The following is a 22255-nucleotide window of genomic DNA, read 5'->3' as shown; positions in this document are numbered from 1 at the left end:
TCACTGTGTCTTCTCATGTGGTTGTATTCGTCTTATTGTGGCGCCCCGATGCCTGTGGGCTTTTGGCGCCTAACAAACAAATACATTAAAAAATTAAAAAATAAGATAAATAGCGACCACCTGACCCAAATATCATGGTTAGTGGAGGATATTGCAAATGCCACTGCATCCTCATCGACTCTATTATCCCGAGAACAAGGAGCAATCCAAAACATGGTGCTTTAGAATCGTATGCCTCACAAGCTGGCATCTGCGCAGTCGTGAAGAGGGAGTGCTGTACCTTTACACCAAGTGACTCAAGCAACATTACTTACATTTTTACTCACATGCTTCACACTAGTCTGGAGGTTTCCTGGACCCTTGGCTTTGGTTCTTGGATTGAAGGTCTATTGGGGCCCCTGGGTGCACCTATTGGCCATATCTTACTCATAGCACTAGTCAAAATTCAGGGTCTGTCCCATCTGCCAGTGGTTTGTAAGTATCTCTATTATCGGTTATGAAACACCTGAAACACCTGTTCAGAAGTTTCTCAAACTACTCAAGTGCTTTACTGTCATTAACTGAATAAATCAATTGTAATGATATGCAGGGGATAAAAAGCAGGATTTGTTGACAAAGAACAAAAAGCAGCTTCTGAGTATCGAGCATCACCCGATAGGCTGGAGCTTCCTCTTGGGAAACAGCAGCTAGTTCATAGTTTCTATTATATATCATGGAATATGCTTTAGCTGTCTCTTAGGTGGGTCCTTTATTTCTTTATATACACATTCCATACCCCTCACAGTTAATTCCACATAGCTAGGTTTGTATAGAACAACATGCCTGGGAAGTGAAAAGTAGCTCCTGGTAGCTGCTGAATTCACGCTAACCATGCTTGAATTGAAATTTGTATGTACTCCCCTTCCACATTACCGCATTATAATATTAAACTGCCATGTTTAAAGCACATTTCTTGCTTGTGCGAGGCAAGACTGTACTGCGCATATTTTTGCGATGACGGCCCTTCGCTTAGTGTGCAGCTATGCTCGCGTTCACATCTCTTGCCTCTGATACTTTTGGCATATGTAAGCGTGTTTTAGGCTCCTGCTTTCTTAGGAAAAGCGGTGTTAGCAGACGAAAGTCATCATACTGTAAGCGTTCCCGCCTGTATGAGGAAGGCATGGTATCAAAAGCAGACACTACACAATGGATGCAAGTTTCAAAAACCTTTATTTAACTGAAAGGGGTTTGGAAACTGTCTATCTTGCCCTATCTCTAAAATTGGATTAATCTTGACCATTAAAACAAAATAGTCCACGTCAGTCTCGTCCAAATAAAAAGGCCTATACTAAAAAAAAGTATCTAGCCCTCCTTCTCGAAATGACAAAATATGGTTGGAGAATACAAAAGAAAAATAGAGTCTCCAAAAAGAAATGTCAGAATGGCTTCAGCATTAACTCCCTTCCCCAGGTTCAATTCCACAGGGCCTAAAGAGTGTCTTAAAAAAACAAAGGATAGGTGGATGGCACAATTCTATCAGTTTCTCATGCTTTAGTTTACGGGTACAACTCAACAGTTCTAATTTTAGGCTTTCATCTTCTTGTAGTTCAATCACTTCCTTAAGGCTTCGTCCGCCTTACCATCAATATTCAGTTTGCATTTTAAAGTCTAAATTTCTCACAGTTCTGCACAGTCTTCCCTCTGCCGGGCTTGAGCCTGTCCCGCTTCCACTTTATCACACAGTTCTGCACAGGCTTCCCTCTGCCCGAGCTCGAGCCTGTCTCTTCTTCGTGGGGATTCTCTTTCCCATGTTTAACTTAAAGTATCCTTTCATTGTCGAAGACTTTCGAAACTGTAGGGAATTCACATAAACCTCTGCATGACCACTTCGACCTTTCTTACAACAATCCATCAATTTACAATCTTCTCTTGCAGCACCAATGCCTCTTGGTACTTGTAGTTCTTATTCTCTTTAGCATGCCTTTTTCAAAGTTCTTATATTTGTGTCCTCTTGGCACATTCACAGTTCATATATTTTACTTTCCTCTTAATCAACTTTCTTTCTTTATCGCAGTTACTTCCTTTCCTTTGATCCCCGCTGCAATATCTTTCAAAGTTCATAACATTTCACAGAGAGTTTCCAATGTGCAGCTTTGCTTCACAGGACCAGTCTGTTACTTTGTATCTTTTCCTTTCATTAATTGTTCTCTTTACTTGAGTTTTATTGGCACAAGTGCAACCTTCAAATTTCACATTAGAGTTACTTTCCCTTTAACATCAGCCAGACTTTTGTTCCCTTCGATAACTCAATGGTCGTGTTAATGGGATTTCTTTCATCTTTTTCCTGCAGCTCAAGGTTGTTACCAATGCCTCCTTTCACTCCTCCTCAACTCGGCCGTTCACCTGTAAGGGTCGCGGGCCGCTTCCTGGCAACTTGAGGGTTTCTTTTCTCCACTCACTCGGCTTTGCTCTTCAAACGTTCACAAATTCCCGAAAGCTTGGAAATCTTACCAGGCTTTCTCTTGATCATCTCAACTGCCGATCAGCCCTTTGGCCTTCCAACTTCCACATCCTGGTTTGCATCAGCGTCATAAGAGCTGTTCCTTCTCGTACCCAGCCTCGCTCAGCGTGTGCTTGAGTGCCCCACATTTTATCTTCACAATGAGAGTTAATAGGAGGCAGGTGTACCTTGTTAAAGCTATGTGCTTGAGTCTGCCTGGCCTCGTTACAGGGACAAGGCCAATGCAAGTCAGGGAAGGTGATCTTTCTGGTCTCATTTCTCATCTTCCTCGGTGCCGTACTCTTGTTAAGAGTAGGGAGGAATTATGGGATTTGTAGTTTCCAATGAAATAAGCAGGTATAGGGGTGAGATTGGTTTTGGCAAAAGGGGGATACCATGTCTCACCATCGGGTGCTTCTCCCCCACTCCCCGAGGACCCCCTATCCAGGTGATCCTCCCTCACTTGTCCACCCCCAGGGTCGGGATCCAAAAGCGTTGGCCTTTCCCTAGCCACCTGTATACGGGATCCCCGGGGACTAGGTCATGAAACACCATCTGGTTTTTCACACCTGCCTCAGGGCATGTGTGAAACTTTGAGGAGTATATTCACCTTCACTAAATGTATCACAATATGCTGCCCTCCCTGATAACATTGACTAACATGTAAGAATGTAGCTGGTATCAAAGGCTTGTAAAGAGGGGCTTTGTTCCCTGCTTGGAACAGTGTTTCAGTATGATTCTTTACCGTGCCTGGACCACCCCTTCCATTGAATTGTATGTTTTCCTTTGGGTATTAGGGAACAGTGCATTGAGGGAGAGGGTTCTCACTTGCACCAAAGTCTCGTACTGCTGTTTACTTGTATTTTTCCTATTATTGTTTTTTACTAATAAATTGTGAACAATCCACCAGAATCATCTGTGGTAATATTTTCCACGACACTTCATTTTGGACCCTTTCACTGCTGACATAGAAGAACCCTGAAATACTCCAACCTCTTATCCAATGGCATTCATGCCTCTTAGCTGCGCGACACAAGGCAGGTGGGAATCTCATACAGAGCTCTGTAACCCTGCAGCTAACTTTGAGCCCATTTGACTCAACCACCAACTGTGGTAACTTCCTTATGAATTGAATAGTCTCCAGGAATAAATCAGAGTTACGAAAAGGACATTATTTTTTAATTTATTGAATGCTACGGAAACAGAAATTCCATTAGCATTTCATGGAAATAACGAATAACATGTCATCCATATGTACAGGTGGATCCTAATCAAGTATTTACCTGGGAAAAACATATATTCAGCATGGTACAATGTAAGGAACTCATGGTGGCAACAGTAAAGACAGACACAAGTGATCACAGTTCAAGGGTGTTTATTAAACTGCAAAGGTAGGTTGAAAAAACGCCCAATCTAAACCTAAATCTAAGATCGGAGGAAGCTTTGATCATCAAATAATACTAAGGCAGTCCTAGAGGCGTTGTGTCAAATAAAAGGATATACTAAGAAAAACCTATTGCCAATCCTTACGCTAAATACAAAAATAAGTGTGGGATAATGTTCTTAAGAAAGAAGGAAGTGTTCATAAGTGATAAGCCAGTATGCGGTACTTGAGGTCAACCTTACCCATGTTTTCTGCACGGGACAAGGTGGGACTTTAGAGCACAGCACACGCTTGAGCTTTCCCAGCACAAGCTAATAGTTCCGCTTTCCGGGCTTTTGGTGGTTAAGCCCTATTTCTCCCAAAAAGTCTCTTGCCTTCGTAGACCTGATATATCAAAATAACAAACAAAGAGTTCCTTTTCACATATACATTAGGTGATGCTGAATCACCCCTGAATCCCCCTCTTCTGGGCACAGATCCCTGGAAAGTTCCTTAATGATACCAGGACATCTGATAGTTATGTTCTCTAGGCTTTTGAGGACCTGTCAGGTTCGAATTATTAAAAAAGTTCAACAAAAAGTTCTTCCCTTTATTCAGGTGATAGTTCTTCACCCTGGGGTTTCCCCTCTTTCGGGCTAAGAGCCCTCTCGAATATCAGCTTCTCTTTGTCAGGTTCACTCGGGCATGGCATGCATTCAAAAGCTTTCCCTCTTGTATTTTACTTTGCTGCATTCACAGGTCAGTGGGTGTTGGCTTCTCACCCTTGGATCCCCCTCTTCTGGGCTCAGATCTGACTCAACTGTTCGTCTCCCTCAATCGGGTTCACTATGGCTTTCGATGCAACTTATTTGGTGACTTTCACAAATTTTTATTTCTTTTAGTACAGTTCACTGTGGACATCCCTTGGCCGGGTTCACTCTTGTCAACACACTGGGCCTCATTAAGAGTTTGGAGGTAGCCATGCCATTTTTAGCAGCATGGCTACCCCCAAACTCGGGCCCGGGTCCCGAAAAATGGGAATTACCGGGCCATTCTGACCTTTGCGGGCCCGGTAATTCCCATTCGCAGGACCCGGACCCGGTACGTCCCCATTCCCATTTGATCCCCCATAGGGCTCAATGGGAATGGGGAGGATGCTAACAACGGTCCCATTAACGGGACCGTTGTTAGCGTTCTGTTCTGGTAGCGGGTGCTGCTCTGCACGTCTGGTCTGACCAGGCGTTCAGGGCGGCCCCGCGAGCAGAACTCGTAATGAAGCAGTGAGGCAACAACGGCGTCGGTAGCACTACTGGCACCATTGTTGCCTTACCGCCAGGGTCGTAATGAGGCCCAGTCTATGTCGGGACTTTAGACTTCGCCCCTTCTTTATCGGCAACCCTTGTTCGGGTTCACTCTTGCCAATCTTGTCATTCATGCCTTTTCTATTCAACCCCTACGATGCGGAATTCACTTCCCTTAGTTTCACAATCAACTGTCAAAGAGTTTTGACTGTACAGAGGATTTCACAAGAGCCCTGTATGTGCGGTCTGCCTTGCTCGTCCTATGCTCTCGTGCTCCACCTTTTATCCTTGTGGGGAAAGAAAAGGGCCGTCGGGTGTGTGTGATTCTGGTCAATGCCTGGCTTTGCCTGTCTCTTGGGTTGGGCCATGTCAGGTAAACAGTTTTCAAATTAGTCCGTTGTTTTTCACTGTATGGGAAGGTGTTTGTGTTGGAAAGGGAAGGTAGTCGAGTTTGCAAGTATCATACAGGGTCAGAAGGGGAAAAGGTGTTATATGGAATTATAGTTCTTGTCCTAGGGGTTTGGGTAAATTTGGAAGAGTGAGATTGGTAGGGGTTGTAGAATGAACGAAAATGACCAGAGTTTTTATTGTGACCCGAACAGCGGGGATTGTGGGCATGGTAGTGTGTTGTTAATGCAGTATACTGGGAAAGAATAATCAAAGGGATGTGAAAAAGAATGACTGGGAGTATTCAGGTAGGAAACAGGGATTCTGTGGAATGTGGTTTCTAAGTGCAACAGGGTGTCTAATGGATTCACCAGTTGCGGAGGGGATGGAGGATTCTCGAAAAGGAGGCTCGTTGGGTGGAAGGGAGTTTGAGTTGATACAGCCCATAAAAGCCTTGACGACCTCATCTTCCTCGTCCCTTTCTCCGCCATAGTACTGCATTTCACCTGGGGCATAACCCTGGGCCCCCTTACCCAGGCGATCCTCCCTTGCCCGTCCACACCCAGGGTTGGGATCTGAGTGCACCAGCTTTTCCCAGGCTACCTGAATAAGGGATTACTGAGGTCTACTTGGGAGAATACTCTCAGGTTTCTCACAACACCCATTTTATTCAGTGGTGTTCCATATGTGTTTGTCAGTTGCAAATGGCTCCATTTAGCATAGGGCAAAGGATTAGTGGGACAAATGAAAAGTGGAGACCAGAAATAAATTAAACATGTAAGTATTATGATTAATTACTTAAGTAAATGTTTAGAAGAATAGCAGTTATTGTGTTTAGGGGATAATGTACAATTTTGACTTGCACAGTCACATATTTTAGTGCGCTGTGAAAATCCCATTGTTTCACTTCATATCAGTCAATAGTGGCACACTTTGCTTTCTATGTTGAAATAACTGATAAAAAGAAAAGTCTGTTTGCAATAATTGATCTATTAGGTAATCTATATATATTTTTTTTAGAATGCTGGCCTTTTTGACCTCTGCATTGGACTGTCTACCCAAAGCAGGCACCTTCTAATGGGTAAGCTTAGAAGAAAATCGTACAATTGTGTGTGTCCTCCAATCAAAGTCCGCCCTACTATTGCATACCACTAAACCCCCCCATTGCCACCTCGACCAGCGTCCACCTGCCCACCCGCTCGCGCCTCCAAATCCCTACCCACACCCCTCTCCTATCCTCCTCCTCCCGCCTACTCTTCCCACCCAACACAGACTTGTCTCCTCCATCTACCCCTCCCATCCTTTCCCCCCTCCCCCCCCACGAACCCCCCTCTCACAACCCAACTATCTCCACGACCACACCCCACTCCGAAGTCAAGTGCATCCTCTTTAACGCCCGCTCTGTAGTGAAAAACAGACACAGCATTTTTGGCCTCCTCTCCTCTGACAACCCAGACCTAGTCTTTATCAATGAAAACTAGTTCTCGGACGACTTTGCCCCTGTCGCACATGAGGCATTCCCCCCCGGCTACTCCCTCATCCCACTCAACAGACCCTCCAGAGGAGGCGGCGTGGCAGTCCTCTTCAAATCTCACTACTCCGTCTCACTCGTAGATTCCCAGTCATACATTCCATCATGTAAATCCAAATCCCTCCTTGTTAAACTCTCACTGCCTGCGACTTTCTCCCACAGCTTCTTAATTATATACAGACCCACTGGTTCCGACAGACATTTCACAACCAACCTCTGTGACTCTGTAGCCACCATTCAAGTGAATCACCCCCCCTGACTCTCCTAGGAGACTTCAATATCTGGTTGGACATCCCCACCAACCCCATTACCCATTCACTGGTCAACAGTCTTGATGCTCTAAGCCTCTCCCTTCACATGAACGGTCCGACTCATTCTAAAGGGCACACCCTGGATGCTATCTTCAGCTCCCATGACCTGATACATCTAGCCCCCCCCTTTACCACTCATCTGGTCCGACCATTATGTCGTCCCTTTCTCCATCCTCTCCCCTGCCCCCACCCCCAAGCCACCGCCCCTCTCCACCGCAAATGCTGGAAAAAACTAAAGATCTTCCCTGACCTAGCCGAAGCCCTCCTTCTCAGACCCACACAAAACCTCCTCCTGATGTCTCTTTAACCATTGACTCCTTCGACTCGTGGCTTAATGACTCACTAATTCTGCTCACCCACTCATGCCCCTCGTCCTCACGCCTTGGACCATTTCCCAAATGGTTTACTCCCAAGCTGAGGAATGCCAAAAAACTAAATAAATCCTTGGAACGCAAAGGGTGAGCAGAAACAAAACTCTCAATAGATCCACCTTTGCCATGCACCATCGCAAATACAAAGCAGAAATCCAAAAAGCCAAAAAAGCCTGTTACAACAATCGGATTCTCAACTGTGAAAACCACAGCAAAGAACTCCACAAAATCATATCTGAATTCATCAAACCCGTCTGCACCTCTGCCCAAAATACCCCATCACAAGCACTCTGCGACTCTCTCTCCCTCCAATTCTACGCCACTGCTCTCGACAGAACGATCTCCCTTAACAATAAACTGTCCCTCCTCCCCCTGCACCAAATACCGTCCAACCCAACAACCACCCCCCCTTGCTGCCGCCGCAGCCCCCTCCCTTCCCATCTTTGACTCCTTCAAACCAATCTCCAGAGAAGAATTTCCAGACCTCATTTCTGCTCTCAAACCCTCTGGTTCCCCCCTAGGCCCCTGCCCCACCTCAATCCTCAAAGAAATATTCTCATCCACCAGCACAGGAGAGCATGCAAGAATCATCCTAAATGACTCCCTCTGCTCTGGAAGCTTTCCCGATGCCTTCAAAATTGCTCATGTCAAACCCCTTCTTAAAAAACCATCCCTTGACCCCCTCGACCCCAAAAATTACCGTCCCATCTCGAACACCAGATTCCTTGCAAAACTCATCGACCGATCTGCATATTCCCAACTAAACGCCTTTGTCGAATCTAACAACCTCCTTGACCCCGCCCAATCAGGCTTCAGACCACGACACGGAACCGAAACCACTCTGGCCTAAATCTGGGGAGATCTTAAGATCACTGCTGATGCTACAGGATGCGCTGCACTAATCCTCCTCGACCTGTCTGCGGCCTTCTACACAATTAACCACTCAATCCTCCTTGATCGCCTCCACTCCCTAGGAATCCATGGAACCGCTCTCAAGTGGATTGCCTCATTCCTCAACAACAGAAAACAAATAACCCTCCTATACCCTTTTCTCTCAGCCGCTCGCCCACTTAATACTGGAGTTCCGCAAGGTGCTTGTCTATCAGCTCTCCTATTCAACCTCTATATGTCTACCCTTCCGGGAATCATCCGCCTGCACAATATCCTGTGTTACAAATACGCCGATGATACCCAAATCATCCTTAAACTCCTCAACTCAGACCCCAACTCTCAGACCGACCTTGCAGCCTGCCTCCTAGATATCGACCGTTGGATGACCACAAACCACCTCCTCGTAAACCTGACTAAAACCGAAATCATGGTGTGCGGCAACAGCAAGCTCCTCCCTCTTCCACTCCCTTGGCCACCATCCATGGGCCAACCGCCAAACCCCTCCGCCTCAGTAAAAAACCTCGGATGCACCATGTACTCTGACCTAACCCTCTCCAGAAAGATCAACAACGTATCTAAATCTTGTCACTACCATCTCAAAATTCTCAGGCGCATCTTTCCCTACCTCTCCTTCCCCAACAGGATTGCCGCTGTTATGTCCATTATAATGTTGAGACTGGACTATGCCAACTCTCTTTACCTAGGAGTCCCAGAATACCACCTTAATAAACTCCAAAGAGCACAAAATGCTGCTGCTAAAATGCTACTAGCCCTAGGTCCACAAGACTAGACCTCTCCAGCTCTCAGAACCCTCAACTGGCTCCCAGTTGCGCGAAGGGCCACTCTGAAGACCCTGTGCACCATGCATCGTGCAGTGCACAAGACCGGCCCTCTTTACCTCCAGGATAAGCTAAAACCTTACCTCCCACCCCGCACCCTAAGATCAAGCTCTGCCCACCTTTTAGTGATCCCAACCACCAACTGCATCAGGATCGGAGGATCCTCTTTCTCAGCATTGGCCCCGACTCTGTGGAACTCACTTCCACCTCACATCCGACACTCCCAAGACTATTTGACATTCCGCAAATTACTAAAAACATGGCTCTTTCCCTAACACCAACACAAGTTATGTCCGAACTTCCAATTCCCAAACACTGTCATGAACACGCGTCCCTTCTGGACTTCGTGCTCCCTGACCCATAGGGGACTGAACTCAGTAGATTTTTTTTATTTTTATTCAGTTTTTACAAACCTTTAAAAAGAAAACAACAAACAGTATAAGAGTACACTTCTTTACATCAAATTCATCGTCTGGACCGCCTCTTTCCTTAAAGGAAGATATACATAGTTTCGTCACTACAGTTAGTGAACAGTCTTTGCGTTCAGACTCTCCTTTAAGACACAGAGAAAAGTGACCAATGCACATAACACAGATCTATTTGAAACATCAAACAGAACTCTCCACCAGTCCTCCATGGATAAAAGCTGGAATTGTTTTGTTACTGGGCCAAAGATAGTGTTTCTTTGTTGCTCTAACCCAGAACATGACATTGTCAAATGTTTGAGAGTTTCATTGGTTGTCCAACAGAATCGACACAAAAAGTCTGAGTCGTCGGACTGGGACCAGAAACTTAAATGCTCTTTAGTAGGCAGTGCATTAAGCCTAAACTGCATATATAAGGTTCTCAAGCGTTGGTCCGGGAAACAGCTTAAATATTCCGGTAGCTGGCCATAAGCTCTTGCCTCTCTGGGGGCTTCCTTCATTGTTCGTGAATCAGATCTTAATTTACATGTGTTTATTCAGTCAGTTCTCCACATCTTCAATTTCGCTGAATCTGGGTTTTCAATCAGAGTTTGTACCGTGATATCGTATGTGTCTAATACCTCAAGACACAACGCCTTCCATTACTACAAAATTGAGTTTTTTCGGTCTCTGGATTGTGGAGTATGTCAATTTGGGGTGGCGGATTCATTTGTCTCTTTTTCCTAAATAAACTTAGAAGATTCCAAGCAACTCTTGCTTGGATTGAAATATATCCTAGTTCATATCTTGTACAGGCCGTTCGATCCCCTTTGGTAGGTTTAGAACTTTTGACCAGAAAATGTTTTCAAGAGAGTTCCACACCTCTTGCCCACAGCCAAAGACGTTTTCTCCACCATATATCAAAGCCGGCACCACTTTTGCTGAGAGAAGGCCACCGTGGGTTTTAGAGAAAATTTGCCGAATTTCTTGTTGATCAGAGACGCCTGGCATGCCAACTGTCGGCATTTGCTCTTCGTTGACTCCACCCAGGGGGCATCATTTCTACTGGCACTGATTGTCATCCCCAGGTAAGAGGTGTTCTTCACGATCCTAATCAGCTCTTTATCAAGATACCAGTTGAATTTCTTCATGTTTCCTTTGTTACCCAGCAATTTTTCAAATACCAGGATTTCACATTTTTCCTTGTTAATAATAGGGCCATTCACTGTTAAGTACTTTTCAACGATGGTAAGTTTGCGTTGTAGGCCTATTGGTGTTAAATCCAAAAGGATGAGATCATCCGCATAAACAAGATAGTCAATGTGAGTGCCATGTATTTTAGGTGGAAACATAGTCAACTCCTTGAAACTCTCTTTGATGTCAGATATGAACAGGTTGAAAATGCTGGCTGCTAGGGGGCAACCTTGTTTGATGCCCCTAAAAGTGTCAATTGGGGCTGATAGATTGCCCTTGAGGTCTAATCTGACTCTAATCAAAGTGTTTGTGTGTAGTTTGCGGATGGCAGCCAGCAAACTAGGTGGACAATTCCACTCACTCAGCTTTCCCCAAAGCAAGTCTCTGTTTATACTATCTTGTGATAGGTCTATTAAGGCCAAATAGATCTTCTAATTTTACCGATGAGCTTCCATCTTCAATAGATTTAGCAACAGGAGATTAACACTGCACCCCACCCCCTTGACGAATCCTGTCTGCCTCGGTTCTACCCGATTGCATTTAGTAGACCACTCCAGGAGTTGCTGTTGCAAGAGAGTGGCATACACTTTCCCTAGCAGATCAAGTAGTGCAATGGGTCTGTAATTCTTTGGGTTTCTTCTGTCTCCTTTTTTGAAGATTGGTACGATCACAGCAGAATTCCATGATTTCGGCGTATTACAGCACTTAACAATTCTGTTGAACAAGATTGCACAAAATTCTGACCATTCTTCTGGGTGACGTTTAATGGAGAAATTCATAAAACCATCTGGGCCATGTGCTCTAGAATCATGCACATTCTTAATAACTCACAAGATGTCTTCTTTGTCAAACACAATCTCCCAATGCGTTAGCGTGGGAGCTTCCCATTCTTTAGTTGATGCATCTTTGTGGAAGAGTTCAGAGAAGAAAGATATCCACTCCGCCTCTAAGACCAAATTTGCCTGCAAGGCGTGTTGTGGCGCGAGATTATTGTTTATTAATCTCCAATAATCTGCTGAGTTATTACTTGCCATTTTCGACAGCATGAGTTCAGCATCATTTTGTAACATGATGGCTTTGTGAGACTTAAGCCAGTTCTTATAAGCTTGTTTAACCTTTCGCCTTTCTTCACGAGCCTCTGAGATGGGAGTTTTTAACACCTTTCTCAAATGCCGTCGAAGTTATCTTTTACGTTGAGAAATGTCTAGGTCAAATTTATGTTTGAGGGTAAATTCAGCATTTCTTAGGTTATTTTTCCGCTCCACATATTGGGACAAAAGATGATCGTATTCCAAGGATCCAGAATTCAGAAATTTAGCTGAAATGAAAGATACATCCTCAGTATCAAGATATAGACGGATTCGGCAGGCTCCCATTCTTACTGCATGAGTCCAACGCTCCTGATTATGTCGAATGCTGGAGTTCAATTTCAAAGTCACCATATCATGATCACTATGGATCATTTTTATGACTTCAAGAGAGTTAGTTCTTGTATGGATATTTCCAGATACGAATATGTAATTGAGCGTTGAACTTAGTTCTCCTCTTCTTCATGTCAGTGCAGCCGGGATGTCCCCCGGTGTTTGGCCATTTAACATCGTTAGCGTACGTATGTCCATTTCCAGACACCACTGAGTTGTCAATTGTTCTTCAGAATTGCTTAGTTTCTTCTTGCCACTAATTAGATTTAAGTGAGTGACACAGTCGATATTAAGGTCGCCACAAATGATCAAGTCATTTGAGTTGCCCATTTCCATTAAATCATCAATTACAGTTGTCACTTGATCGACAAAAAATTTGGCACCATCAGCCCCATGATTCCAATAGAGGTTAATGATGTAAAGTTTGGAGTATTGCGCCTGTATTGTCCCTGAACGATTAACCGTCACCACCTGGATGAAAGGAGAGAGGTTAACGCAGTTCTCAATCCTAAAACCAGAGGCTATCTTTGCCGCCACCAGAAGCCCAGCCATTGGTCTCCCCTTGGCCTGTTTGATTGCCGGGTTGTGCACTATTTCAAATCCTTCAAGTATTGGAGTTTCATTCAGCCATGTTTCTTACAGACAAATGAGATCCAGATCAGCAGCCCGGACAGTGTTGAACAGATGCATGAAACCCCTAATATTCCAGGATCCCAAATTACAATTTGTGCATGGTTCTGGGGCCTGGCATTATTTAGACTGTTCAGTGTTCAAAATTCCGGCAATCCATGACCAGTCATTTTCTTTTGCCACCTTTGGAGCGACCTCTTCTGTGGAGTCCACATTGGAAGTGGCACGGTCCGCTCCTTGGATTGTTATCCTTATACAGTTGTTCCGTAACCTCTTAGACGAGTGCTCAGAGTCTGAGAAAACAGTTTCTGATAAAGCCACAGGGGATGTCGCAAACGAGGTTCTGACAGCCATAGAAGCATCCAACTTTTTCACTCCACTGTTAGCTTCCTTATTAAAGTCTTTTTATGTTGCTCTAGCTGCACACTGGGTCGGTGCTAAAGAAATGTCGAACCCCAACGACATTAACACAGGACCTGCTTCTAGCAGCGCATCAACTATAAGTTTAGACTGCAGATGTAATATTACAGCGTCGTTTTTGGTTTTATTGAAAAATTCACCAATTTTCAAATCTTCAGATTCAATCGCTCTAAGGCTCGGCACAAGGTGACACAACCACAGGACGTTATGACGATTCAAAATTAGATCATCCGACGACTCTATACGTTTCAGGAGCACTTGATGAGCCATTTGCTCTTTCGGTGTGTGGTGTCCCTTCTTTAGGTCCTTTGAAATTAGCGGAAAACTCTTAATGTTGTCTCTCACCGTTGATCTCAATTGGGCAGTGCGGCCAGAGCTCGACCCTAACTGCATGTCAGACTTAAGGTCCTTTCCCTGATCTTTTTGAGTTTGAGATGTATTAGACCATACTGATCTAGGTTTGCAGCAATTGTCAGATTGTATTTGGTATTCCATTGCTCTCGACTGACAGACCAATGTATTGGTCAGCGCAGTTGTCTTACATCGTTTTTCATCAAGTGTCATAAACGTTGACTTCGGTTTATCCAGCTCATCTTGCAATACTGCAGTTTGTTGAATCACTTCACATAGTCTTACGACTTTAGTATGTTGTAGGGGCACAAGTCTGCCACACACATTCTCTCTGCTAAGTGATTTAGAAACGAGAGATGAATTATCCCCCAATTGCGTAGGCGCTGACAGTTGAGGCAGTTGCAGAGGACTTATAGCAATGTTGGGATTCAAAAAATCATCAGTGTTGCTAATCATTTCACCGTTGTTAGGTCTACAGGCCAATGGATCGTTTTCCTTTGTCTCCACCTGCTCTTTCCCCTCGTGGTCCTTGTAAGTTGACATGTTCATCAAGTCTTCAGATGCATCACAAGAGTTTGTTCTAGCCTTGTCCGCTTGGTCCAGCAAGATTACTACTTCATTTGCTGGCACTTCAATTTCTCCACTTTTCTCTTTCACAATTGTTCTGTTCACTGTCACGTTGACGGTTTTGATGTTTCTTAAGAACTTCCATGAGTCCTTTCCTCACTTTGTTTTTTTCAGGAGTTGATTTTTATATTTATTGACACCGGTACCTTTTGGAGTTATTTGGAATCCCGCCAGCTTTTGAATTGGTCTTAGAAGTCTTGAATATGTCAACAAGTTCTAAGGAATTAGCATTCACACCTTTATTTGCCAATACAGGTTCCATGCCTTTCAAGGCATACTGGGGATACGAGTCAGAAGAGGACGCCATTTGTGGATCTAGGAGGGCCAAGTTACCTGAAGATTGACTCGCCGTAAGGATCTTGAGGAACTGCATAGGTTTCTCCTTTACTTTCCCAGACATAGAGATGGCACCAACTGACTTTTTGGCTCTCACTTCACATTCAAGATTGAGGGAGGCGGGGATCCCGAGTAATGAGATGGCTCCATCTGTAGTTATCTCCATTGGATCCAGTGTGGTCTCATTACCTCGAACGACATCTGTGCTTAACCTCTTTTCTGTTCTTTCTGTCATATTTAGTAACTTAGACGAAGCTTGGTCTACCAGGGCCAAGTCGCTTATGATGGGTAGAGGACATTTAGGGTTACAAGTGGGAATCATGTCAATACATGTGTGGCAGTCAGCACCTGTTTCCCGCTTGTTTTGCCATTCAGGGAGCATTTCAGGCTTTTGTTGAAACAGGTTTAACGCTTGTTTTGCTACTTCAGCCAGGAGTTTCTTATCCAAATTAGCAATTTTGGCAAAGTCCATTAGTGACACCAAGGCCAAATCGGCCTTATTGTTGATTCCTGCCAATGATTCCTTGTGTAAATTGTGTGTATTTTCAATGGTCAAAAGCTTGGTGTTCATGACAGATACTAAAGTTGCAAGCTCTTTTATGTTCTCATTGAGTTGTTCATACATTTTGAGAAAGGGGGCAGTAGTTAAAGGCATTGATGATATTATAGTAGCCTGAAGGTCTCTCATGTTTAGGTGCTGTCCCACATTGGCATCATCAACTGTCTCTTGCCGTACTTGGCGCTTTCTACATAGTGGAAGACGTCTAATTTTCGGAAACGGACGCTCCATTAAAGAAGAGTCAGAGGATAAATCAGACGAGTAATCAGTTCGCTCGTGGTTGCGAGCAAGCCCTTCCTCAACCAATCGCGACTCATTCAATGAACAGTTTTGCAGAGATTTCGATGGAACAGCGCCCATTTTGGACTTCTTCATCTGTGAGCATTGTAAGCTTGGCGAGATACTCGAAACAACTCTCCTTCTTTTAGATAGACTATTTGTGTAAGCAGTCTGCACTTTGTTATTTTTAAATGAGACCGGTGAACTTGGAATTGCAAGGGGCTCAACAAGACCTCCAGTCCTTTCTGATATTGCATTTGATGTTAGTTTCTTACATCTCTCTTTATTTATCCGAGTGAGATCAACTAACAATTTATTGATAACATCCAAGGAATTTCTACGATTTTCATCTTGTTTTGAGTAATCTCGCTTAAGCTCACTCGTAAGAACTATAGAAGAAGGTGATTGATTTAAAAACACATCCTGAATTGGCTGTCTACCTAACTCCAAATCAGCCTGCAGCATAAGAAATACATTGTCTTTGTCGGCAACGCCATGCGCCGATTCACAAGAGTTCAAGGGAGATGACACCAATTTTTCATAGGCACTGTAAAATCTAGGCCGTGGAGACCCAACGCTTTGATCATCATGTTCGCCCGTACAGGTTTCGCAGATATTGCTTTGACATGGGATTTGTGCAAGGTGTCCAACATCAACGTCATTTGTCGCACAGTCAGCGCCATTTACATGCCTCAGGTCACTCAATGTTGCCAACGCAATGCAGGTTTCTCAAAGAGAGCGAATCGCTCCTTGTTATTCAAAGTCACACCTGCAGCTACATTCGCTTCAGCACAATGTTTAAATGGCGGCATTTGATCAAGCGATGTGTGAGGTTCAGCGTGAGCATGAGCGAATGTTAAAGTCAATATTTCTTCCACCAGTACAATCGAGGTGTGTGATACGTGGTGCAGATTAATCACATGGGACTCATTCAGCTCATTGGGCACATAGTCACTTATTTGGCTTACTTGATTTCGGCTCTCGGTCCCAAGCCGACTTGGAGACGCCGACATAGACACGAGCCCAGAGGCGGCCAACGGAGAAAGCTCGGCTGGCGGCGAGAGGCGTTCCGTGTCCGGGCTCAGTGTGTCGTTTCCCAGCTTCCATTGGGCCCGTGTTTTCACCGCCGCAGTGTTTGTTTTCACTTTCGCTTTCACAGCAACGCGCATGGCTCGGGCAGCTTGGGCAGCAGGAGCGGAGCACGGGGAAGGCGAGCTGAGGCAGGCAGGAGTCCAGGCAGAGTCCAGGCAGAGAGGATTCCAGGATTCCACTGACTTCCTTTGACTCCTCAGACTCTGCCAGACTCCGTGCCCGCTCCGCGGGGAGATGCAGTTTGTAAAGCAGGACACTCCCACAGGTATGAACACAGTAGAGGTACTGGCAACAGCAAGGAAGGCAGACTCCACTCCTTTCCACTCCTCAGACTCTGCCAGACTCTGTGCCCGCTCCGCGGGGAGATGCAGTTTTTAAAGCAGGACACTCCCACAGGTATGAAAACAGTAGAGGTACTGACAACAGCAAGGAAGGCAGACTCCACTCTTTTCCACCCCTCAGACTCTGCCAGACTCAGTAGTACTCCCAACATGGCCGCTGAACGCGGAACGCTGTTTGCCAGTCTCTGCGTTGTACGCTCTACGTTCTACAAAGCAGACATGCCCCCGCGGCTCTGCGCGCCTCAAGGCTACCGCTTGCAGTAGTCGGACGTGTGTTGCCGGAGCTCGTTCAGCGCTTACCTTCGATTCCTGGTTCTCGGTCCCCTGAATTCCTCTTCTTTCTTCCTTCCCCTTATCCTTACCTTTGCATATCCTGGATTTCCATTGCATTTGGGTCTCCGAGTGCGAACTTCATTATTTCTTGGTCTTCGTCCCGGACATCTGAGCGTATCCTGAAGCTGGGTCACAAACCACATGCTGGAATCCGAGGACCCACGCACGGGGTTGTATAAATCACAAACAGTGCGAAAGAAGACATCTCCGAAGATCATGAGCAAACAATACAGACAGGTGAGAAGGGGGGAAACTTGTGACAGATTGAGACGCCAACACATTGATACAGTTACAGAAATGGAGGCCGCAGTTCAAGGCCTCATGCGAGGCATGCAGGAGTTAACAAGTCCAGAATCTTAAAGCCGAAATTGCTGCATTGAAACAGCTGGTCTTGTCATGTGACACCGCAACCAAGGAAAGCGTGTTGTTGGGAGGAGTACTGGATAAATATGATGGCTCTTCAAAGACCCTTTGAGCCTTCCTCGATTCATGTTTAGTGCACTTCACCTTTAAGCCCACTTCTTCTCCACTCCCAGGGCAAAGGTGGGCTTCATGATCTCACATCTCACTGGGAATGCCTTGACCTGGGCAACTCCCTTAGTTAATTTGGGCAACGCCCTCCTGGATGACTATGATGGCTTCGTGCAGGCGCTAAAGACTATGTTTGATCGCCCAGAGCAGGTTTACAGTGCTCAAGAACGTTTACTAGACTTTCAACAAGGATCCCACGATATGCTTACCTATGTGACCCGCTTTAAACAACTTGCCAAGGAAGCAGACTGGTTTCCAAAGGCCTGTTTCACCCTCTTTCGAAGAGGATTGAATGAAGAGATAAAGGACGAGCAAGCCAGGGTAGCTCGCCCAAGTTCCTTCCAGGCTCTCATGGATCTTTCCTTGCAAATCGACTTTCTTATCCAGGAAAGAAAGGCGCAAAAGAAGAAAATTAAATCACCCTTCCAAAAGGCCTCTACAGACCATCCTTCTAGACCTGAGCCTGCAGCTTCTCTGACCATGGACCCAGAACCCATGCAACTTGGGGCCTTCCGCAGACCCATAACCCCGCAAGAAAGGATGCGACAGATTCACACTGGTCTGTGCATGTATTGTGCCTCTGATAAACATCTTGTGAGAGAGTGTCCTATTGCCCCTCCACGGCGTTCGGGAAACGCCAGCTCCCAATCCTAGATGGAGCACAGTTTCGGGAGAGAGATGTTTGCTCCACATCTATTCCATCCTTGAACTCTCCTGGACAGAACAACCTTGTGATTCTGCAGGCCTTTCTATCGCCTTCCAAGAAAGAATCTTACCCCATTATGGCATTAGTGGATTGCGGGGCCATGGGGATATTCATAGATCATTATTGGGTCACTACCCATAACATTCCATATGAAACTCGAGACATCATGCAACCTGTAGAGGCTATTGATGGAAGACCCCTCTCTTCAGGACCCATAACCCTTCAAACCAAAGAGATCCTGCTTTCTATAAACCACCATCAAGAGAGAACCAAATTCGACATCATAAAATCTGCCCATTACCCGATGGTTCTGGGCATGCCCTAGTTACAGAAGCATAACCCCTACATCAACTGGGCAGCAGGATCCTTGTTTCTTGGTTCCGAATATTGTATGTCCCACTGTTTATCCCTAGTCTCCTCGTCAGGATCCTCTGAAGACTCGCAAGCGAACCAGCAAGATCCACTCACTGTCTCTAATATCATTCAGATTCCCAGGGCCTACCAGGCTTATACAGATGTATTTTCGACAGCCATAGTTCAAGCTCTTCCCCCTCACAGACCTGAGGACTGCACCATCGATACTGAACCCTCAGCGGTGATTCCTTTTGGGAGGATGTTCATTCTATCAGAACCTGAGAAAAGAGCCCTCCGAGAATACTTGGATACTAACTTGGAAAATGGTACCATACGACCATCCAAGTCCCCGGCGGGAGCTTCGTTGTTTTTCATTCCCAAGAAAGATACCAAGGAGCTTAGGCCCTGTCTAGATTACCGTGGCCTTAATCAATGCACCCTCAAGGACTGCTACCCGTTGCCCCTCATCTTGGATATCTTGGAAGTGGTAAGAGGAGCTGTAGTGTTCACAAAATTAGATCTCAAAGGTGCCTACCATCTCATCCGTATAAAAGAAGGTGACGAATGGAAAACAGCGTTTAGAACACCCTTTGGTCATTTTGAATACTTGGTTATGCCCTTCGGACTTGCCAATGCCCCAGCGGTCTTCCAACGTTTTATGGACCGAGTGTTCTCCGATATGCTGACTGGAGTGGCTGAAGGAGATTGTCAGCAGCAGTTTTGCCATTATGCGCCAGGAGGCCACAGTGCAGCCTGTTTTATGGCATCAAACAGGACTGTGTGACAGATGCAGATTGCCATTTAAGTTTGGCCCGGCATTTTTGAGTGCATCCGAGCGCCGTTGCGCTTTTAATGAGCGAGGGCGCATGGGATTTGTAGTCCGGTGACAAGGGTCTGTGGGGGAATCTATTATTGGCAGAGTCTTGGGCGGGCACAAAATTGTGCCATGGAGGCGTTCCTTGGGGATGTGGGTGGCGCGCGCACCCAGCAAGCTGTTCATGCTTGTGTTCCAGCATGCCCGTTAGGCTGGAACGCAGAGATAAGGGACCAGCGCCATCATTTTCTTCCCCGGAGTCAGAGGAACTCTTAGAAGAAAGGCTCCAGATACGTGAGCATTTCGTGATGACGTGCCCGGAAGGAATAGGCACTCAGATGGGTCTCAGATATTTCCTGTTTTGGTCGCTGCCGCAAGTTCAGAACGTTGATCACTCGTTTGTAAAGTGCATAGGAGGAAGAAAAATGCAGGGGAAGTCTGCAGCCGCGAGTTCAGAACATTAATCACTCATCTGTTACGAGCACAGTGGGAAGCAAAATGCAGCGGAGGTCATTTAGTACATGAGGAAAGTTTCCGGAGCTTATGGGAAAGCGTTTTGTTTATTTTCAACGCCGGGGAAGGACCTTGTTCATTGGAAAGTGGCGATTAGTTGTTCACACTCTTCAGGTGCTTTCATGTTATTTCATGGACAAGAGCGAACTGCTTAGGGACAGATGGCACATTAACTTCCCAAAGCTGGCCGGTGGATTTAAGAGATCGAATTTTGTTTTCTTTAGTTTTGCAGCATTTCAAGAAGAAACATTTTAAAAAGCATTATAAACATGGAATTGAACTATATTATTGCATATTAAATGTGTACATGGGTGAAGTAAACATTGCTGTTTGTGTTGATGCCTTGCCAACATGATAATTCTCAGGAAGACGGTTTTGTATACATTGTTGAAATGTGACAAATTCTTAGAATAATGCATTTTTGGAACGGATTATGGAATTTTATTGGTGTATGTAAGCTTTGTGCTTGCCGAAGTTATTTATGAGACTATTGTAATTTAGGAAATGTAAAATTTCTGATGCATTTGTATGTAGTGTGTATGTGTTGTGTGGACTGTAAGTTTGGAGTTTGCATTTGTGAGTGCAAGTTTGTAGTAGTTGTGGGCATGTGATGTAGGGGTGTGCACATGATGAAGCACATTTGTGTATTGTTGTGTACGTGTGATTGGAAACACGTTTGCAGTGGAGTTGTAGCTGTACATGTTTCTGGAGTTGCATGTATTTTGTTGGGGTGGCTTTCACATGCCGGCCGGGTGTGTTTGCCAAAAAATTGGAAAACCTTTTGTAGTAACCTCATGTTTGTGTTGAGGTTGGACACTTGTGGTAGGAGTGCGCCAGTTTGAGGTTAACCATTTTGTGGGGTAGTTGTTAGACACAGGGCATGGGGCCCATTTTGTAGTAGTTTGGAGGTCAGTAAAATGCAGTTTGTGCATGGGAGTTTTGGGCATGGGGCCCATTTTACAGGTATGTGCGTTTAAGGTGACCGGACATGTTGGTGTCTTATTAGGAGTATTTACACTCCTAGTAGTTGGTCTGTAGTGCCAGGTGGTCCAGAGAAAGCTAAGTTTAGTAGTTTGGCAACCCAGTTGATTTTTGTTTTTCATGGTCTTTGGAGTGGCACACAGATTGAAGGCCAGTGTTATATTTTGACAGTGGTTATTTTTGGTTGTAGTTTTGGTCGCTTAAGGACCAGTTTAGCCACACACTGGCAAAATTTAAATTGTTGAAATGTTTTTAACATCAAACGTTTTATTGTATTTTACTGTGAGTTTTGGAATTTAGCATGACTTAATTTGTTGTTGTTGTTGTGCTATAATAATAATTCCTGTATTTTATATTCTATGCATACCGCTTCATTCCATCATTGTAACGGTTGTGGACAGTTTATTTTTAGCATGGTTTTTACTATGTTTGCGTTTACACACCATTTCTCTTCCTTTCCATGGTTGCGTTTTTGTGGTTTATGTGGTCTTTGTCTAGTTAGCCTTCTTGCTATATTTTTCATCCTTTTTCTATGTTTTTCTTTAGGGGAGAAGGGATAAGGTGTTGAGGCGTGGTTGTTTTTGGATACTTTGGTTTTCTTTGTTGTTGGCATGTTAGGATTTTTGTTTAGGCCATTGTGTATGCTTGTGGGGCTACACTATTTTGGACGGTATGTTGGTCTTGTTTGAGACGTGGTTAGTGCTCAGGTGTGGCATACTTGAGGCCAGGAGTGGCACTTCTGGCAAAAGGTGATAGGTTAGGAGGGTTTTTGATGGTAGTTTAGTTTTTATTGTCCATGTGGCAAGGTATGCGCTTGGTGGTGGCAGCACTGAGACCTCAGTGTAGCAGGCCGGGGTAGAAGGTGTTATGTTTGTTTTGATTGTAATCCTAGCATG

Source organism: Ambystoma mexicanum, chromosome 4q (genome assembly GCF_040938575.1).
Source record: "Ambystoma mexicanum isolate Mex_15411 chromosome 4q, UKY_AmexF1_1, whole genome shotgun sequence".
NCBI lineage: Eukaryota > Metazoa > Chordata > Amphibia > Caudata > Ambystomatidae > Ambystoma > Ambystoma mexicanum.
The sequence above is the reverse complement of the archived record's forward strand: the minus strand, read 5'-3'. Positions refer to the sequence as shown.